The sequence below is a fragment of the Conger conger genome, chromosome 12, assembly GCF_963514075.1.
Source record: "Conger conger chromosome 12, fConCon1.1, whole genome shotgun sequence".
Classification (NCBI taxonomy): Eukaryota; Metazoa; Chordata; class Actinopteri; order Anguilliformes; family Congridae; genus Conger; species Conger conger.
The window spans coordinates 44456541-44475390 of record NC_083771.1 but is presented as its reverse complement, the minus strand read 5'-3'; the positions used below and the strand labels follow the sequence as shown (position 1 = coordinate 44475390).

General features: G+C 41.7%; 1 long non-coding RNA gene and 1 pseudogene across 1 annotated transcript; both read right to left on the bottom strand.

The window, feature by feature from the left end:
- Positions 1 to 5782: 5782 nt before the first annotated feature.
- Positions 5783 to 11685, bottom strand: LOC133141605 (butyrophilin-like protein 2; annotated as a pseudogene).
- A 4223-nt stretch (positions 11686 to 15908) lies between these two features.
- Positions 15909 to 18575, bottom strand: LOC133105633 (uncharacterized). The gene is made up of 3 exons (XR_009703881.1): positions 18497 to 18575; positions 17282 to 17353; positions 15909 to 16397 (listed from the first exon to the last, which is right to left on the bottom strand). It is a non-coding gene; the product is annotated as an uncharacterized LOC133105633 (long non-coding RNA).
- Between the last annotated feature and the right edge of the window lie 275 nt (positions 18576 to 18850).

The window sequence follows — 18850 nt, the reverse complement described above, 5'->3', positions numbered from 1 at the left end:
AATGGGAAAGACCGACCAAGACCAAGCTTCTTTGATCAAGAAGGATTCGCTGAACATTAATATGTCAGCATAAAAAACCAAATACTTTCATCCTTTTAAAAAACGAGGTCAAATATATGGCTAGTTATCAACACACTAACTCAATTGTGAAGTATTTACATTGAATTCATATATTTATGACAGAAAAATGCAACAAACAGAAGAACAGTCTTGTTTCATGTACAGCTAATAATCAAAAACCAGAAATCAAATGGAAGATGTACCATTAGACTGCCATTACCCGTGCCTTCTAAGGGTGTGGGAGCACTTAATCAATGATGGAAACTTCAGAAACTCCAATCCTAAATGCAATCTAAGACCTGTACCACAGTGATAAAGACCCCTTTCTCATATTCCTACATTACTGATATACTACAAGGCTCTCCACACACTCATAGGTTGAGAGAGGTGGAGCTATAGCACACACAAAAAAAAAACGAATCCCTGGCTTTGAAACAGTCTTAAATCCAGCAGACACTGTGGTCCTCCATGGCTGCATTCTGAACCTATGGATGCTGGGGATTTTATTCACTTCGTTGGATGAGCCATGCCGTTGTGACAGCCTGAGAGCTTATGTTTCTGTGCATCGGCACATGCTTGGTACTGTTCATGCTTGGTTTATGTTTATTCTAAAGGGTAACTTACCCATTGAGAAAAAGGCTCCATCATGTGTGTATATCAGAAAGAGTATTTCCACAAAAACGGTCCACTTCAGCCAGAGAAACACTCAGGAACAGTGTATCACCACACGTCTCACTTCACACCTGCAAGAAAACACACAATGTATACGTTACGCATGACAAGGAACAGGGCGGCATGAATGGTGCAGTGGGTAGCACTGCCGCCTCACAGCAAGGAGGTCCTGGGTTCGAATCCCTGTGTCTGCGTGGGTTTCCTCCGGGTACTCCGGTTTCCTCCCACAGTCCAAAGACATGCAGGATAGGCTGATTGGAGAGTCCATAGGTATGAGTGTATGAGTGTGTGAGTGAATGGTGTGTGTGCCCTGCGATGGACTGGTGACCTGTCCAGGGTGTATTCCTGCCTTTCGCCCAATGTATGCTGGGATAGGCTCCAGCCCCCCTGCGACCCTGTTCAGGATAAGTGGGTTAAGGTAATGGATGGATGACAAGGAACAGCAATTCATTCCTTTTGAAGTTTTGTAAAGTATAGTCTTACCTGTACAAACAATTGTAGATAAACCATACAATACGATGATTCCAAAGCAGATTCCAACAATGATGTTTCTTATTCTATCTTGGGCGTGGTATGTCACATACCTCAGGAGATATACCACTGATTTGAACAGAAATGCGAGCCCACAAAATTAACTAAATTGAAATGTTTAAAAAAAATGTTTTTTGCAGTACAATTAACAGTACAGTTCCTACCTTGTGCATAGTGCAGCCAGTTCCCTTTCTAACCCTGAACATAAAATCACTCTTACCAGCTAAACACTGAGAAACAGAAAATAGTCATGTTGATGATTTTAGTCAATGTTTTTTTAGGTACACAGGCAGGTCAGGGTTCTACTGCTACCCCACATTACATCTCTGAACCAAAAGTGGTGTAATACACATCTGGTCTACAGCAAAGTCAAGCGGAAAGAGAAATGTTTAAAATGCTAAAATCATGTGAGTAAGTTGGCTTTTCACTTTTTAGATCCTGTGATCTAGAACCAACAGTATTTTGTACTGTATGTACAGTACAGAATTTAACCCAGTTGAAATGCCAAAATTCTCCAAAGGCAGTGCCAAGTTTGTGACCATGTTATAACATGCACCTGCAAAAAGAAACCAGTCATTTTAACAGTAGTATCCAGTGCTCGTGATGTTGCTGTATTTCCTGGTTGGAGACAGCCAGAGCCCGAAACAGAGCTCTCCTAACACAACTTGAAAGCTTCCTAAAGTTTAATTTTCTGTTGCTAGTTGCTAGTGTAACGAGTTGGAGATTTGCTTGAGACCGAGGTGGGATTTTAACACCGGCCTCTCTCTCATCCAAAGAATTGCCAGACGAAGTAAGTTATTTTGAATTTGAGGGTTACGTCATTGGGCAGCGTTGTCATCGTAACCTGCTCCGAGCCTTAGCCGCGCCTTAGCCACGCCTGTCCACAGTCCACACCCAACCCTGACTCGCTTTTTAAGGATAGTACTTCTTTGACAACTCAGCTTTACTATTTTTCAGCCAAATTATAATCAGCAAAACACGATGTTACTATATTAAAAATGCAAAATTAATTTCAGTCCTCACATGACCGGTATTTGTTTACAAAACACATCGCTGGGAATTGGGACAAACAATCAAGACTGTCAATCTGGATGACACATGACGCTACTTTTTGACTATTACGTTCTTGAAAGTTTCAAAAACACATGCGGAAGCCTTGATTCTCTACCAGGAGCCACAGCATAAATAGAATTTATTAATTCAACAGACACTTTTACCCATTGTGACTTAAAAAGTGTAGTATATATACAGTACTATGCAGAAGTCTTAGGCACCCTAGACTTTATTATACATACGTTTATTTGTGTGTTCGTATAAAATAACACATTTGAGATTTCTAAATATAAATCCAAAAGATTAAATTGTTACAGAGATATTTTCGCATTTAATTTAAAAAAGTAACATATTTCTGTAAGCAATTACATAAAATACTTGATCAAGTCTGTCTGAGATCAGAAGCAAGGAGCCAACCAAAATCTGAAGAAGAACTGTGGCAAGTTCTCCAACATGCTTGGAACAACCTCCCTGCTGATTGTCTTATAGAACTGTAGGACAGCATTGGCCATCTCAGAGAAGTGATGCAGTTTTAACGCCGAAGGGTGGTCACAAAAACTATTGATTTGATTCCGTTTTGAACTATTCTGCCAAATGACTCAAATGTAATGTAAAATGTATAGTACGTTTATTTATGACCTTTCATTGAATTATTTTTGAAATAATCCTATCTGTACAGAATGTTATACGGGTGCCTAAGAATTCTGCACAGTACTGTATACTATATGGTATATGAAAAAACAAAAGTGTTTGAGATAAAAGAGAAGAAATAGTTTAAACAGGTGGGGTCTGAGAAGGGGAGCATGGTAGGTGGGGCTGGGTTTGTGAGAGAGAGGCAAGCCAAACGGAGGACCACGCCTACTGATTAAGTAGGCACACACCTGGGCTTGGCATTGGGTGGTTCTTCGCCCCGCATCATGCGTTAAAACCGTGTAATGACCACCTCGCTGTGCATTATTCCTTACACATTCCATGTGTACCACGCACTTATTCGGTCCTGCTTAGCACTCGCTCTTATCAATTTCCTCCCAGGCATTCATTACATATTAATGTTGCCAAATGCGGTTGGAGTACACAAAATATAGACCATTTCTAGCTGCAGGACAATTATCAGTTTAAAAATGTCAACAGTAAGAAATGCTTGATTCACCAACCTTTCACTTGTATTAAAACAAAGCATTCTTTCTGACATGTTTTCTGACATTTTGGACTTTGTTTGAACTTACCCCAGCTGTTTCCACTTTCCCCATAGCTGGGGCAAGTTGGAACAGTTTCACTCCAGCTACTTTTATCCAGATAAGAATTTTGTAATCACAAGAAATTGAATAGACTTGGGCTGACTAAACAGAATGTCTCATTGAGTGTGAGAAACAAATTGACAAGCTTTCATTTTTAAGCTAAGAATACATTCTGTCTTCTGGTACCATATATGGACATAAAATCCTGTGTTATATAGGACCAGAAATAAATAAATAGACTTCGACCAGTAATAAATAATTTTGTGATTATTTTCACAAAATACTGCATTATAAAAATAAAACGTACCAGAAAGTGACTTCATGTATGGAGACATCTGAAATATCACAAGGATCCTCATGAGATTTATAGTACTGCAAACATAGGCCTCTCCAACAGAGCCTGCAAAACTGGTTTCAAATAATAATCAAATTAATGCAAATTGCATGGTGCAGTGGGTGGCACTGCCGCCTCACAGCAAGGAGGTCCTGGGTTTGAATCCTGATCGGCCGGGGCCTCTCTGTGCGGAGTTTGCATGTCCTCCCCGTGTTCGTGTGAGTTTCCTCTGGGTACTCCGGTTTCCTCCTTCCAGTCCAAAGACATGCAGGTTAGGCTGATTGGAGAGTCTAAATTGCCCGTGGGTATGAGTGTGTGAGTGAATGGTGTGTGTGCCCTGCGATGGACTGGCGACCTGTCCAGGGTGTACTCCACACAGAGAGGCTGTAATGTTTCTGTATCTGTCCTGTTTGTATTTATGTTTATTCTTGTTATTTATTCATTTTTCATACATCCTTGGTTATCGTTTTCCATTACAGTTCTAATTTGTCATCCCCTGTTATGTCTGCATCTGAATGTTTACCAGCCTAGTCACTCCCCTGTCTGCGTGTCCCACTATACGGTAGTTTCGGGTTTTCAACATTCCTTCCAAACTCGCGATTCTTACTTCCTGCTTCTCTTGGTAGTGTAACCTTAGTTAATAGACCCATTACATTTTCAAGTATATTAATTGCTCTTTGACTATTGTTTTATGCAGGTGTAACATTTCTGAGTTGTTGGGTTTTGATTCCTACCTGCTGTTGTGTGCGGGGGACAGTTTAGTGGGGGAGACAGTGTGGAGTTGTCAGTTACTGTCGTGCCGTATTGGTTGTCGTTATTGGAAGAAATAAACAGTGATAATATCCATTGTAACCCGTGCGTTACTCAGGCCAGAAGGACTGGAGAAAGCTACCCCTACAAAAATAAGGGTTACAGATTGGTGGCAGCGGTGTTTTCTTAATTTTCGACGTGAGCCAAGGCACTCAACTAACAGACGCCGGCCGGAATTATCGAATAACGGCTGCGGTCTACGGGTGCACTCCGTGAGTTTGTTTCAGTCAAACGGACTGTTAAATAAGAAACGGACACTTGTAGAAGGAAAAGCAGACCGAATATTTTTTTAACTTATTTTCGCCAGGCTGTTTAAGTTGGACAGTACTTTCAGCATGTCGTTGCGGTCAGTATTCAATGATGCTGAGGACGAGTCTCCCGACGCTAATGGCGACGCGGCCCAACGAGAGACGACAAAGACCGTGTTTCACTACAGAGTGGAATTACCTTATTTCCATGGAGATGGTAAGGATAAAGTTTTTCAGTGTGGAAAAGTAGATTGGAGCTGGCAGTTAAAGCCTGTGCAGATGGACAGCAGTTAGATATTGCCACGATAATTCTCCTTAGTGGAGATGCACTGGCATATTGGCTGTCGTTATCACCAGACGTGCAGCGGGACTATGGCGACTGTGCAGCTAAGCTAAATGATGTTTTTGGGAGGAAAGAATTTTTGCTTCACTTCCAGTCTTTTGTGAATGCCAGACAGCGTTTGCCTAAGGAACCTTTAGAGGTTTATGCTGCGGAAATCACAAGGCTGGTACTGGAGGCATTTCCTAACTGTGGCCAGCTATTACAATGGAACGCTTCAGAAGATTTGTTGCTGGTTTAGATCCCATTCTTCAAGCAAAATGTCATGAAAATGGACACTGAAATACTGGAGGATGCCTTAGCTGTTGCATGTAGATGGGAACGTGCACAGGAAGCTTTGAAATTCCTTCCTCCACCTGCTTCTTCACATGCAACCACACAGTATGCTGCTCCTCCTGCTCCACAAGGTGAGCCACTTTCAGCTATGATTGCCACCAACCATAGAAAACCTCACTCTGACCCATCTGCTGGACTTTTTGATGCTGTCAAGCAGCTCTCAAAGGATGTTCATGCACTCAGGCTTGAAGTTACTCAGCTGGGACAAGATTTTAGCCACTCTGCTAGTCACCGAGCTCCCCATGCTGAATTCTTCAAACACAAGTACGAGGGTGAGGGTAGCAGAGGAAGATATCGCCGCTCTCCATCTGTGTCTCCTGAGCGTGGTGCCTACTCCTCTGCAACCAACCATCAGAGATCCAGCAGGTCTCAGAGTGATTATCCCCATCCCAGATACTCTCCTGGTCGCCGTGATAGGCGCTACTCACCTACTCCTCCATCTTCTCCACATCATCGACGTGATCATCATTCTGCCAGCAGTCAGGATCGCTTCAGGCACTACAGCCCAGACAGGTGCCGCTCTCCTGACCGCTTCAACGCAAGATACACACACCAAAATGACTCCTACAGTCACGCCTCCTACTCTTCCCCATATGATTCAGCTAGACCCAGGTATGACTCACACCAAGCCCACCCTGCTGGGGAAAGACACCCACCACACAGGGAGAGGAACCATCATGTGAGCTTTGAAGAAGACCCCCTTGAGCGGGGAAACGAATGGTAGCAGATGCTGTGGGCCAAGTATCTGCTGCTACTGGTGATGAGGCCCCACAACAGGTGTTGCCACCCTCGCACAAAAAGGCCACACGCTATGTAATGGCTGTCATTGAGGACATTGCCACAAAAGTCTACTTAGACACAGGTTCAGACATATCACTAATTAGTGAAGCCTTTAGAATGTCTATTCCATCTCTGAGAACAAAAGCTATGCAACGCTCTGAACTTTTTCCTAAGTCAGTGACTGGTGATTATTTAGACAGTCTAGGCACACTTCCTATTACCATCAGGCTAGGTAATGAGGTTTTCACCCACACGGTTCAAGTGTCAGAAATGTTACACCTGCATAAAACAATAGTCAAAGAGCAATTAATATACTTGAAAATGTAATGGGTCTATTAACTAAGGTTACAGTAGTTAAATGTTGTAAAGCACTATTCTTACTAACTACTACTAATCTAGATATTGTACAATACTAATCCGATTAATACACTTACTGTCTGTCTTACTAAATAACTAACTAACAGTCACTTTTATTGGGTAGTTTAGAAGTATTCACGTTACTAATTCACTAACGCAATCTCTTAGTGTTTCTGCACTGTTCTATAACTTCGCCTCCCTATGCTATCCCTGATTACTCGCTTAGTTTCAGCGAAGTGTTTGCACCTGTCTCTGACTATCACTACGTCTTCAATCTATGCAAATGTCGACTCCCTAACCCGGAGCCGTATGTTTTACATGTTTGGTTACTCCCTCCTGTTATGATGTTATTGCATCCAAAGCACTTGGTACAGATTGATTGCAATTGATGCATTCACACATACTCACACACACACACTCACACCAACTGGCACCAGCCAGATCGCTGGGAGCAATTGGGGAAATACCCACTTCTACACACCCACGGTGGGGGGTTAAACCCAGGAACCCTCCGACTGCCTGACAACCACTCTTACCTCCTGACCTCATGTTGCCCCCCACAGAGCATCAGAGGTTATGTTTATATGCTTTTACTTTTATAAGGCAAACAAAAATACATTCAACCATCATCTTATTCTGAACAGACTCTCCAATCAGCCTAACCTGCATGTCTTTGGACTGTAGGAGGAAACCGGAGTACCCGGAGGAAACCCACACAAACACGGGGAGAACATACAAGCTCCGCACAGAGAGGCCCCCCGGCCAACAGGGATTTGAACCCAGGACCTCCTCGCTGTGAGGCGGCAGTGCTACCCACTGCACCATCCATGCCGCGCAAACATATTTTACATTATTTCTTTTCTCAATCTATTACCCTCCGAAGTTAGTTTGCTCATTAAAACTATTACTTTTGGCAATATCCTGTAAATGAATTTTGAGCCAGACAACCTGGATCAGCAGGGGCAGCTGATGTTTCTTCTATTCATGCTCTTCAAACATCCATCCATCCATCCATTATCTGAACCCACTTATCCTGATCAGGGTCGCAGGGGGGCTGGAGCCTATCCCAGCATACATTGGGCGAAAGGCAGGAATACACCCTGGACAGGTTGCCAGTCTATCGCAGGGCACACACACCATTCACTCACACACTCATACCTACGGGCAATTTAGACTCTCCAATCAGCCTAACGTGCATGTCTTTGGACTGTGGGAGGAAACCGGAGTACCCGGAGGAAACCCACGCAGACACAGGGAGAACATGCAAACTCCACACAGAGAGGCCCCAGCCGACGGGGATTCGAACCCAGGACCTCCTCGCTGTGAGGCGGCAGTGCTACCCACTGCACCATCCATGCCGCGCAAACATATTTTACATTATTTCTTTTCTCAATCTATTACCCTCCGAAGTTAGTTTGCTCATTAAAACTATTACTTTTGGCAATATCCTGTAAATGAATTTTGAGCCAGACAACCTGGATCAGCAGGGGCAGCTGATGTTTCTTCTATTCATGCTCTTCAAACATAATGGAGTAATCTCCACAAAATTACATTTTAATTGTTTTATACCAAAGTAAAATATCCCTTTAAGGTGAAGAAATCTCACATGCAGCATGTGATTAGAATGTTCTTCTTGTGTTTAATGCTGATGTAACAATCACTACTGGCAATTTGAAAGCAATGGATTTCTAGCAATGACATTATTTACAGATTTAACACCTGACTAAAAATGTTTAATGATATCTTGCGATTTTGAAATGTTAGACATTAATGACAAACCATATTGGAGGCAAATATATATACATGTTATATATATGTTTTCAAATGCTTGATTCACTATTAATACACTACATTCTCCGTTTTCCTCTTTTCTGGAAAATTTTATTTGGAGTGAAATTGTGTGTAAGAGTAATAATAATAATAAACTTTATTTATAAAGCACATTTAAAACAACCATGGTTGACCAAAGTGCTGTACAAAACCAGGCAATAAAATTAAAGATAAAATGAAATAAAATGAGATAAAAAGAAATAAAAAGAAATAAAATGAAATGAAATGAAATGAAATGAAATAAAATGAAATACATGTACATTATCTGGATTTCCCATTTATGTCTGACATAAAGGCCTCACTAAAAAGGTGGGTTTTTAACAAGGATTTAAAAACATCTATGTTTTGGGCAGATTTAATATGTGGCGGTAGGCTGGGGCCAGCTACCTCAAAGGCCCGGTCACCCCTCCTAGCTCTCCTCGACATAGGGACATCCAAAAGTTGCTGATTGCATGATCTAAGTGATCTAGCCGGGGTATACATATTGAGGAGTTCAGACAAGTACGTAGGTGCTAGACCATTCATTGCCTTAAAAACAAATAATAAAATTTTAAAATTTATTCTGTAACGGACAGGAAGCCAATGTAGGGATGACAGTGCTGGTGTAATATGCTCCCGTTTCTTTTTGCCAGTCAGAAGGCGGGCAGCAGCGTTCTGCACTAGCTGCAGACGGCAGAGAGAGCCTATATATAGAGAATTGCAGTAGTCCCGCCGAGATGTTATAAAAGCATGGACCACTCTTTCCAAATCTTTTTGAGAAAGATAGGCCTTGACCTTGGCTATTTGTCTTAACTGAAAAAAGGCAGCTTTGACAACAGCACTAATTTGCTTCTCAAGTTTAAAGGCACTGTCAAAGGTGAAACCAAGGCTTTTCGCTGCAGGAACATTTTTGGGGGCCAGGGGCCCAAAGCACCAACAATGTCCTCCAATTGAGCTGGATGTCCAAACATAATGACCTCTGTCTTATTTTCATTTAAATGCAGGAAGTTAGCATCCATCCAGTTTTTTAAGTCTTTAAGACATGCAAGTAAAAGCTGCAGTGACTTCTTGCATTGAGATTTTACAGGTAAGTAAATCTGTACATCATCAGCATAGCAATGGAAAGAAAGGGTATGCTTCCTGAAAATTGACCCCAGGGGCAGCATATATAAAGAAAATAAAATAGGACCTAGAATAGAGCCCTGGGGGACTGCACAAGTGAGTGGGGCTGTATCTGAGGAGTAATCTCCCACATGGACAGAGAAACTCCTGTCCAATAGGTACGACCGAAACCACTCCAAGGCAGCCCCCTTAATACCCACACAGTGTTCAAGGCGAGATAAAAGAATCTCATGATTCACGGTGTCAAATGCCGCTGTCAAGTCTAAGAGCACCAGGATAGCAGGCTCACCAGAGTCTGTAGTTATTATCAGATCATTAAAAACTCGTAAAAGGGCAGTTTCAGTACTGTGCCGAGGTTTAAAACCAGACTGAAACTTTTCACAGAAGTCATTTTTATCTAAAAATGATTGTAACTGAATAAAAACTGCTTTCTCCAATACTTTAGACGAAAAAGGTAACTTGGAGATAGGCCTAAAGTTAGAGAGAACCGAGGGGTCAAGATTTTTCTTTTTGAGCAGTGGTTGCACTACAGCATGTTTGAATGCAGCACCAACTGAATCAAAAACTTCTTTGAGAAGACGAGAGGGGATGCTGTCTGAGGGGCAATATGTAGGCCGCAGATGCTTAATTATATCTGAGAGCGAAGAGAGGGATATAGGCTCAAACTGGTCAAAAATGGCAGAGCACAGAGATGGAGCAGGGTCAATGGTAACACTCAATGTGTTAACACTCGTGTGGGCTAGCCTAAGAGTAGAGACCTTCTCAATGAAAAATTTAAGAAAATGTTCACAGAGTGTGGGTGAAGATATGATGGGGGATACATCACGGGGGTTAATAAGGGAATTAAAAACATTAAAAAGAACCCGAGGCTTGTGGGTGTTTTTGGAGACTAAGGCATCAGTCATCCATCAGTCTGTCTACTTGCTTTGTTGTACATACCCAGTTTTTGTACGTATGTCCTTGCATTGATTGATTCCTTGTTTGTATGGACTATGCACATGAATTCCCCTCTGTCTTCAGTTTTTATATCCCTCAGTTTCATTGAGAAGTTGCCTTTGGGAATCTCCTCACTGAAGAACTCAGCACGCCCTCTGAATCTCTCAGGCTGTGACTCCGGTCTGTACCGCCCCTCCATAAACAGCAGCACCAGGATTTCTTCATTTGTCTTCATCCACTCTACTTCTAACTCTCCGAGAGGAACATGAGTGTCCACTGAGCAGTTCAGAATCACATCTTCACCAACATAAGCAAATACGGGCACGTCTGCACCAGTCACCACCAGCCGTTCTGAAAAACACAAGTAACTTTTTCATTTGAATTTGATTTTAATATTTTACCTTCTTACGCCTTTGTGCCTCTAAGCTAAGAAAATGGCTGATTTAACAACTTTGATGCAGTAAAGAGAGTACCTTTTCAGACTGTCTATATGTAAAAACAAAAAAGTGGCGTAAAACTGGATTTGGAAACTTACCAGTATCTATTGTCACATTTGTTTCATTGGACTCGTGTTCAGTGTGAACTACACACTTGTACATCCCTTTGTCTTCGGTGGTTACATTCCTAAGCAGCAGAGAGAAGTTTCCTTTGGAGATTTCTTCAGTGAAAAACTCGGCCCTGCCGCTGTACGCTGGGCTCTGTGATTCTGGCCGACTCTCTCCTCCCAGGAACAGATGCACCAGGCTTCCCTCGTCCACTGCACCTCCAGCTCACGCAGAGGTATTGGGGTATCCACAGAGCAGGGCAACGTCACAGACGCCCCCAGCTGGACACGTAGTGGCATCGCAGGACCTCGCACTGACAAACCTGAGACCAGAACAGATCACTTTGAAAATCCGTCAGAATACGTGCAAAAACCTACAAAACATTTGGTGTCAAGTTTTAGTTAAGAAACAAGTATTTCATGAATAACACCGTTCCCCACAATAATAGACACCATTTCAATATCTCATCTACGATTTCGCTCTCCTATAGTTTACGATTTGTCTCGCTAGGCATACTCTACTCAAGAAACACAAGCAACAGTGCAGATTTGGGACATAGGCAAGCTCAAGCTTCTATTGGAGGTCCCACACTGCCACAAGGTGGCAGCCTCGGCTAATCTGGTCTAAATGGGTAACATGGATGGGGCATGGATTCTTTTTTAATAAATGGTGATTAAATGTTTATATGCCCGCACCAGCTCAGCCAAATGCCACTCAAATGTTTCTGTAGTCATTTCTCAAAGCAGTTCACAAAGGAAATGATTGTTTTTTACTTGTAGTTCGGTGAACAGTATTTACATTAGGCGCCTCTAACGGAAAGTTTGGCATTGTGCCATGCTTGCATCCCGATAGAAAATTTACCCGACGCATTTTTCTCCGCAGGAGCGTGAGAAACACCCCTTGCTTTGCTAATCGTGTCGTTGCATGTGTTGCTTGCATAGCGTATGTAACAGGCCTTAGTATACACCACTGCAGCGTTTGTATGTATGTATGTATGTATGTATGTACAGTAGGTAGATTGGTTGGTTGGTTGGGTCGGTGTAGGTGGGAGGTAGATTAGGTAGGTGTTGTTCTGCCATTGTACTATTAATGCTGCACTGATAACAAATACCATCAAACCTGGTTGCATGAAAATAAAAGAATACATTTTTCTACCAATGTACTGTATCTTAGATCGGTGTCTGATCTTCCAATGGACATGCAATGGCCTTTAAAGCTTCTTTTTTGAAACGTAAGTTTTAGAAATTCAAGTTTGAAAGGCTTTAAACAGGAAACACAAAGCCTTTTTTTTTTACTCCTTGGTGCTGATTAACTGCAGCTAAAGTATCAAAAGACACTTTATTCTCTCCTTTACTCAGTACAAAAATATATTTTTGTATATTTTTTTTATTAACGTAAAATAAATAAGAAATGTCTATCCTCACCTCAGAATAGGGTGGTTTTCACCATAGATAAACAGGAGGTTTACCTCAGAAGTCAAAGTCACACAAAATAGCTATTACATTTTTGAGGGAGTGCCTCTTGTTTTTGAGAAATGAACAGTGTTCAACCCATGTGACAACTTACCCCACTCTGCCTTGCACCTGAATCTTAAACATCATGGTGCTCTGAAATTGGGGAAACTATGAATACAAAGTGCTACACTTGGCCATTCGAGTCGGCCATTAGGGTGGCCTGTAGGGTAGTGGTTAAGGTAAATGACTGGGACACGCAAGGTCGGTGGTTCTAATAAGATCCTGACAGCTGTTGGGCCCTTGAGCAAGGCCCTAACCCCGCATTGCTACAGGGGGCATTGTCCTTAGTCAACTGTAAGTTGCTTTGAAGTTACGTCTCCTCCCCCCGCACTGCGTCTCCACCCCACCACACTGCGTCTCCTCCTAGCGTTTTTGTCTCTGGTTACCCTATCACCACATAGTCTGTTTCCTGTGATATTTCCATTGATTCTACTGAATCATTAATAAAACATACTATTTTACGCACATTGGAAAATAAAGCTTCAGTCAATAAGTATTGTATTTTGGTTTACAAAAACCTTTTGTTAAGCTTTATCGGGGGTGGCAATAATGCTGGAGCCCAATGTACATGTGTACTGTATATCAATATATTTCATACGCTGCACATCAGGGGATTGTTATTTATCTGATTTGAATGGGTTTGAGCTTGACCTTACCTATGGGGGCTCTCTGCATACAAAGTGCGCTGGTTTGTGCAGGGAATAATACAAATTGATATTCAGGCAAACGTAATTTATACACAAATTATATATAGCAAAATTTGACTGAGTCCTGTGATGGACTGGCGACCTGTCCAGGGTGCATTCTTGCCTTTCGCCCAATGTATGCTGGGATAGGCTCCAGCCCCCCTGCGACCCTGTTCAGGATAAGCGGGTTCAGATAATGGATGGATGGATGGATGGATGGAAAATTTGACTGATTAATAGAATGTGCTACATTTATCCAAAGACACTGCTTTCACACAAGAAAAACACACAACACTATCACTCTCACGAAATGTAGCCAGACCAAATGTCAGAATGGGGAAGAAATGTGATTTTAGTGACTTTGAACGTGAAATGATTGTAGTCACCAGACAGGGCATCTCAGAAACTAATGATCTCCTGGGTTTTTAACATAGAACAATCTCTAGTTTGCAGGGAATGTTGTGTAAAACAAAAAAACACCCAGTGAGCAGCAGTTCTGTGTGAAGAAACGTGTTGTTACTGAAGGGCCAGACTGGTGGAAGCTGACAGGAAGGTGACAGTAACACAAATAACCACACATTACAACAGTGGTGTGCAGAAGAGCATCTCTGAACACACAACGCATCAGCAACCTCTAAGTGGAAAGGCTACAGCAGCAGAAGACCAATAAGTCTAAAAAATAAGTGTAATAAATGCCTAATAAAGTGCTCACTGAGTGTAGGTAACATTAGACTCCTCATTACCCTATAGGGCTACTGTGGGTGTTGTCACGTTAGACTCATTACCCTATAGGGCTACTGTGGGTGTTGTCACATTAGACTCATTACCCTATAGGGCAACTGTGGGTGTTGTCACGTTAGACTCATTACCCTATAGGGCTACTGTGGGTGTTGTCATGTTAGACTCCTCATTACCCTATAGGGCTACGGTGGGTGTTGCTGAGTGTAGGTAACATTAGACTCCTCATTACCCTATAGGGCTACTGTGGGTGTTGTCACATTAGACTCATTACCCTATAGGGCTACTGTGGGTGTTGTCACGTTAGACTCCTCATTACCCTATAGGGCTACTGTGGGTGTTGCTGAGTGTAGGTAACATTACCTCATACCATCTCAGCGCCGGTGCTGGTACCAGGCAATAGTGGGAGTCCAGTTACTTTCCTGGGTCATCTTCAGTCGTGCTCCTTTTACGTCAACAGGAAATGTTTTTAGCCAACTTATCCTGTGCAGCCTATGGCGTGCATTAGCTCTCCCTGCTGTCAAACAGCTCAAGCTAGGTTTTGAAACTGCTGGTAGCTGGTTGACCAGTTTAGACCGGTAAACTTGACTTCCAGTGCTTCCAAACACTCTTCCCAAGCCCACGGATAGTCAGTGGGTGAGGTAACAGACACTCGGTCCATATTTTTCTACAGTCGATTGTTCACACCAGCTCCATACTCAACATGGTTTGACCAGCTCAAGCTAGGTTTTGAAACACCTGGTAGCTGGTCATTTCAAGCTGGTCATAGCGGAATTTTACACAGGAAACACTATTATTAAATTATAAAGTGTAAAGCAAATGATGTCCCCAATATTCTGAAAACATACAATGTTTATGTCAATAACAACAGCAACATTATGCAAAGTGTTTTAATTAAAATGTTTTAAGGTCGTTCTCATACAAATCATTTTGCCATGAGCTCAACAGGGAGTGCTTTTGCATGACATTTCATTATTGGCATTTGTTAGATGCTCTTAACCAGAGGCCCAAGATGCTCAAGGGCCCAACGGCTGTGCGGATCATATTGTGGCTACTCCGGGATTAAAACCACCGACCTTCCATGTGCCAGTCATTTACCTTAACCACTACGCTACAGGCTGCCCTACATGTGCGATACTACAGCCTTGCTGTAGTCGCCACACTCATGAAAACAAACAGGTAACAAACGTATTCACACCGCAGTGTCATAATGCACTGCGTGTCCTAAATAAAGAATAAAGAAAATAAAGTACCATTGAACTCAACAAAAATGGCGAAAAATGTAACATTTTCACAGCATTAACTAAAGCTATGTTTGCTAGCAGGCGGCATGGGTGGTGCAGTGGGTAGCACTGCCGCCTCACAGCAAGGAGGTCCTGGGTTCGAATCCCCGTCGGCTGGGGCCTGTGTGGAGTTTGCATGTTCTCCCCGTGTTTGTGTGGGTTTGGATAGTCAGGTAACAGGCCCATGGATAGTCAGTGGGTGAGGTAACAGGCCCATGGATAGTCAGTGGTGAGGTAACAGGCACTCGGTCCATATTTTTCTACAGTCGATTGTTCATACCAGCTTCATACTCAACATGGTTTGACCAGCTCAAGCTAGGTTTTCAAAGACATGGTAGGTGGTCATTTCAAGCTGGTCATTGCGGAATTTTACACAAGAAACACTATAATTAAATTATAAAGTGTAAAGAAAATGATGTCCCCAATATTCTGAAAACATACAATGTTTATGTCAATAACAACAGTGACATTATGCAAAGTGTTTTAATGAATTTAATTAAAATGTTATAGGGTCGTTCTCATACAAAGCATTTTGCCATGCGCTCAACAAGGAGTGCTGTAGCATCCTCAGCACCGCTAGTTGCCACACTCATGAAAACAAGCAGGTAACAAACGCATTGACATCGCAGTGTCACAATGCACTGCGTCTCCTAAATAAAGAATAAAGAAAATAAAGTGCCATTGAATTCAACAAAAATGGCCAAAAATTTTGTATTTTCACTAAAGCTGTGTTCGCTAGCTCGGCTTTAGAATATGAGAGAAATGTTCTTGAGAAACAAACATCCTGATTTCAAACAAAGCCGGAACATGTTTTCAGCATGGAGCAGTATTAGCAAAGGGAGAACTGATATTTACAGATGAATGATGTCATAATTCAGTGTACCAATTAGCAAATAACAATACTGCAAAGTGCATTGTGGGTACACATAATCTGGTCCTTAGACTGTGTCCTTGTGTCGACAACAAAGGATCCTATACACGTCACTGAGACCATCTTCATATTCCCTGTAAAACCAGAGAGATAAAAAAACATTTCTAAAACAATAACACAGATGACAAGGTTATGTGATAAACAGGATGACAGTATGTGAGCGTGGTGTGAACTGATCCCAGCCGTGGTGGGTTAGAGTTCAGTCTGATCAGTGTGCTGAACAGTTACAAATTCAGTGATAATGAACTCTAACTGACTCATATGAGGCCACACAATAAAAATATCCTCAGAGTTAATTTAACACTCAATGTTTCTGTGCACACATAACATATTCAACAATTACTTAATTTGGAATTAAAAGGAAACACCCCTTCACAGTAATCGTGCTGCGTGTATAATATACAGTGCACCACAATATTATTCCTACCCTTGAAGATGAACGAGCCTATACAAATTAAATACCATGAGTACTGAATGTACTCTCATGTAACTCCATTTGGTGCTATAAATATTCACACCTTTTCGGTATTTTATACACCATGGCTACCAAGGATAACACTACTGAGTCTTCGACAGTGTGTTATGAGATGGGTGCGTTTATTGGGGGATGTTTGACCACAGAATCTGTCAATTGGGTTTAAGTCTGGATTTTTCATTCAGTCGACCATTTCTTGGTTGATTTCGAAATTTGCTTTGGATCATTGTCTTGCTTAAAAGATCCAGTCATAGTAGATCTTGTTTTTTCACACTTGATCCAGCTACACTCCATTCTGTTCCAAAAATACTAGATGAGATAAAATTAAGCTTACCTACACTGCTGTATGGAATCATAACAACTGGCCTGGGTAACATATTTCCAAGAATGATTCGCAAATGTAACTTTGATGTGTTTCTACACTAGAATCTTCAGGACTGCAGCAAGGCCCCCTGGTGGACAGACTGGCTCACAGATAAATACCTCCTGCCTTTGTGCTGTACTCTGCTCAGGTGGAGAGAGAGGGTCCATCTCTACTGCTTTTGCTTGTGGTGTCTACAAAGAGAAACGATATTGAAGTTATACATGAAACTTCTGAACAAGAACAAGTTTACAAAACCTAAATGTAATCTTAAAGGATGAGTTGGAACATCTGAATATTCAGAGAATTGCAGATGCATGGATTTTAATTTGAGTCAGTGTTGTAGGATTTATTCATTTATTTTTCATTTGAAACCATTATTGACTTTACCGTGTGTGCATAATAACATAATAATGAACTATTGTGATAATTATGTTTATTTCAAATGTCACTCAGTGAGCACTTTATTAGGTATTTGGCATTTGTTTTTTAGACTTCTGCTGTAGCCTATCCACTGAGAGTTATGATGCATTGTGTGTTCAGAGATGCTCTTCTGCATACCACTGTCGTAATGTGTGGTTATTTGCGTTACTGTCACCTTCCTGTCAGCTTTGACCAGTCTGGCCATTCTCCTCTGGTGTCTCTCATTAACAAGACATTACTGTCTGCAGAACTGCTGCTCACTGGAATTCTTTTGTTTTTTTTGCACCATCCTTTGCAAACTCTAGACACCAGTGTGTGTGAAAATCCCAGGAGATCAACAGTTTCTGAGATACTCAAACCACCCTGTCTGCCACCAACAATCATTCCATGGTCAAAGTAATTTTTTCCTCATTCTGATGGTTGATGTGAACATTAACTGAAGCTCCTGACCCGTATCTACATTGATGCATGCATTGCACTGCTGCCACACAATTGGCTGATTAGATAATCGCATGAATAAGTAGGTGTAATAAAGTAAACATTTTCCTAATAAAGTGCTCAGTGAGTGTATAATCAGCCAATCAAGTGGCAGCAGTGCAATGCATACGCTCATGCAGATATGGGTCAGGAGCTTCAGTTAATGTTCACATCAACCATCAGAATGGGGAAAAATGTGATCTCAGTGATTTTGACCGTGGCATGATTGTTGGGTGTTGGGATAAATAGTGCTGTGGTTTCAGTGTGTTTGTTGCTGTGATTCCTCTCTGTTAGAAGTCCGAAATTACACATTGTACCTTTAAATCCGTTAACTTCCTGGCTGATTTTGAGGTTTGTTTGGGATCTTGAGAGATCCAGTCATGGCCCAGATTGAGCTCGCCCCCCCCCCACCCCAGATCCCACTCGGTCTCTGATACCTGATCATGCCGAGATGATGCTGGAGATTGGACTCGTCTTCGGCAGCACTGGGCAATGTGCATCAATTCATGTCTTATTCGGAGTAAAAATCAAATGACAATATTGCAACAAACAGTGAAAGCAAATTAGATTCAGACTATTAAATCCCCTAATTTAGAAGGGTTTTCACTATATCTTGATTTTATACTTAACATCTAAGAATATACTTAGTCAACTCAAACATTAGAAAAATGAAGCTTTTCACATGTTCTATTCTGAAATATTGTAATAACCAAAAACAAAGAATATGCTCAAAATGATACCAAATTAATGCACTCATAATTGAGGCAAGTGAATTAATTACAAGTAGTTTG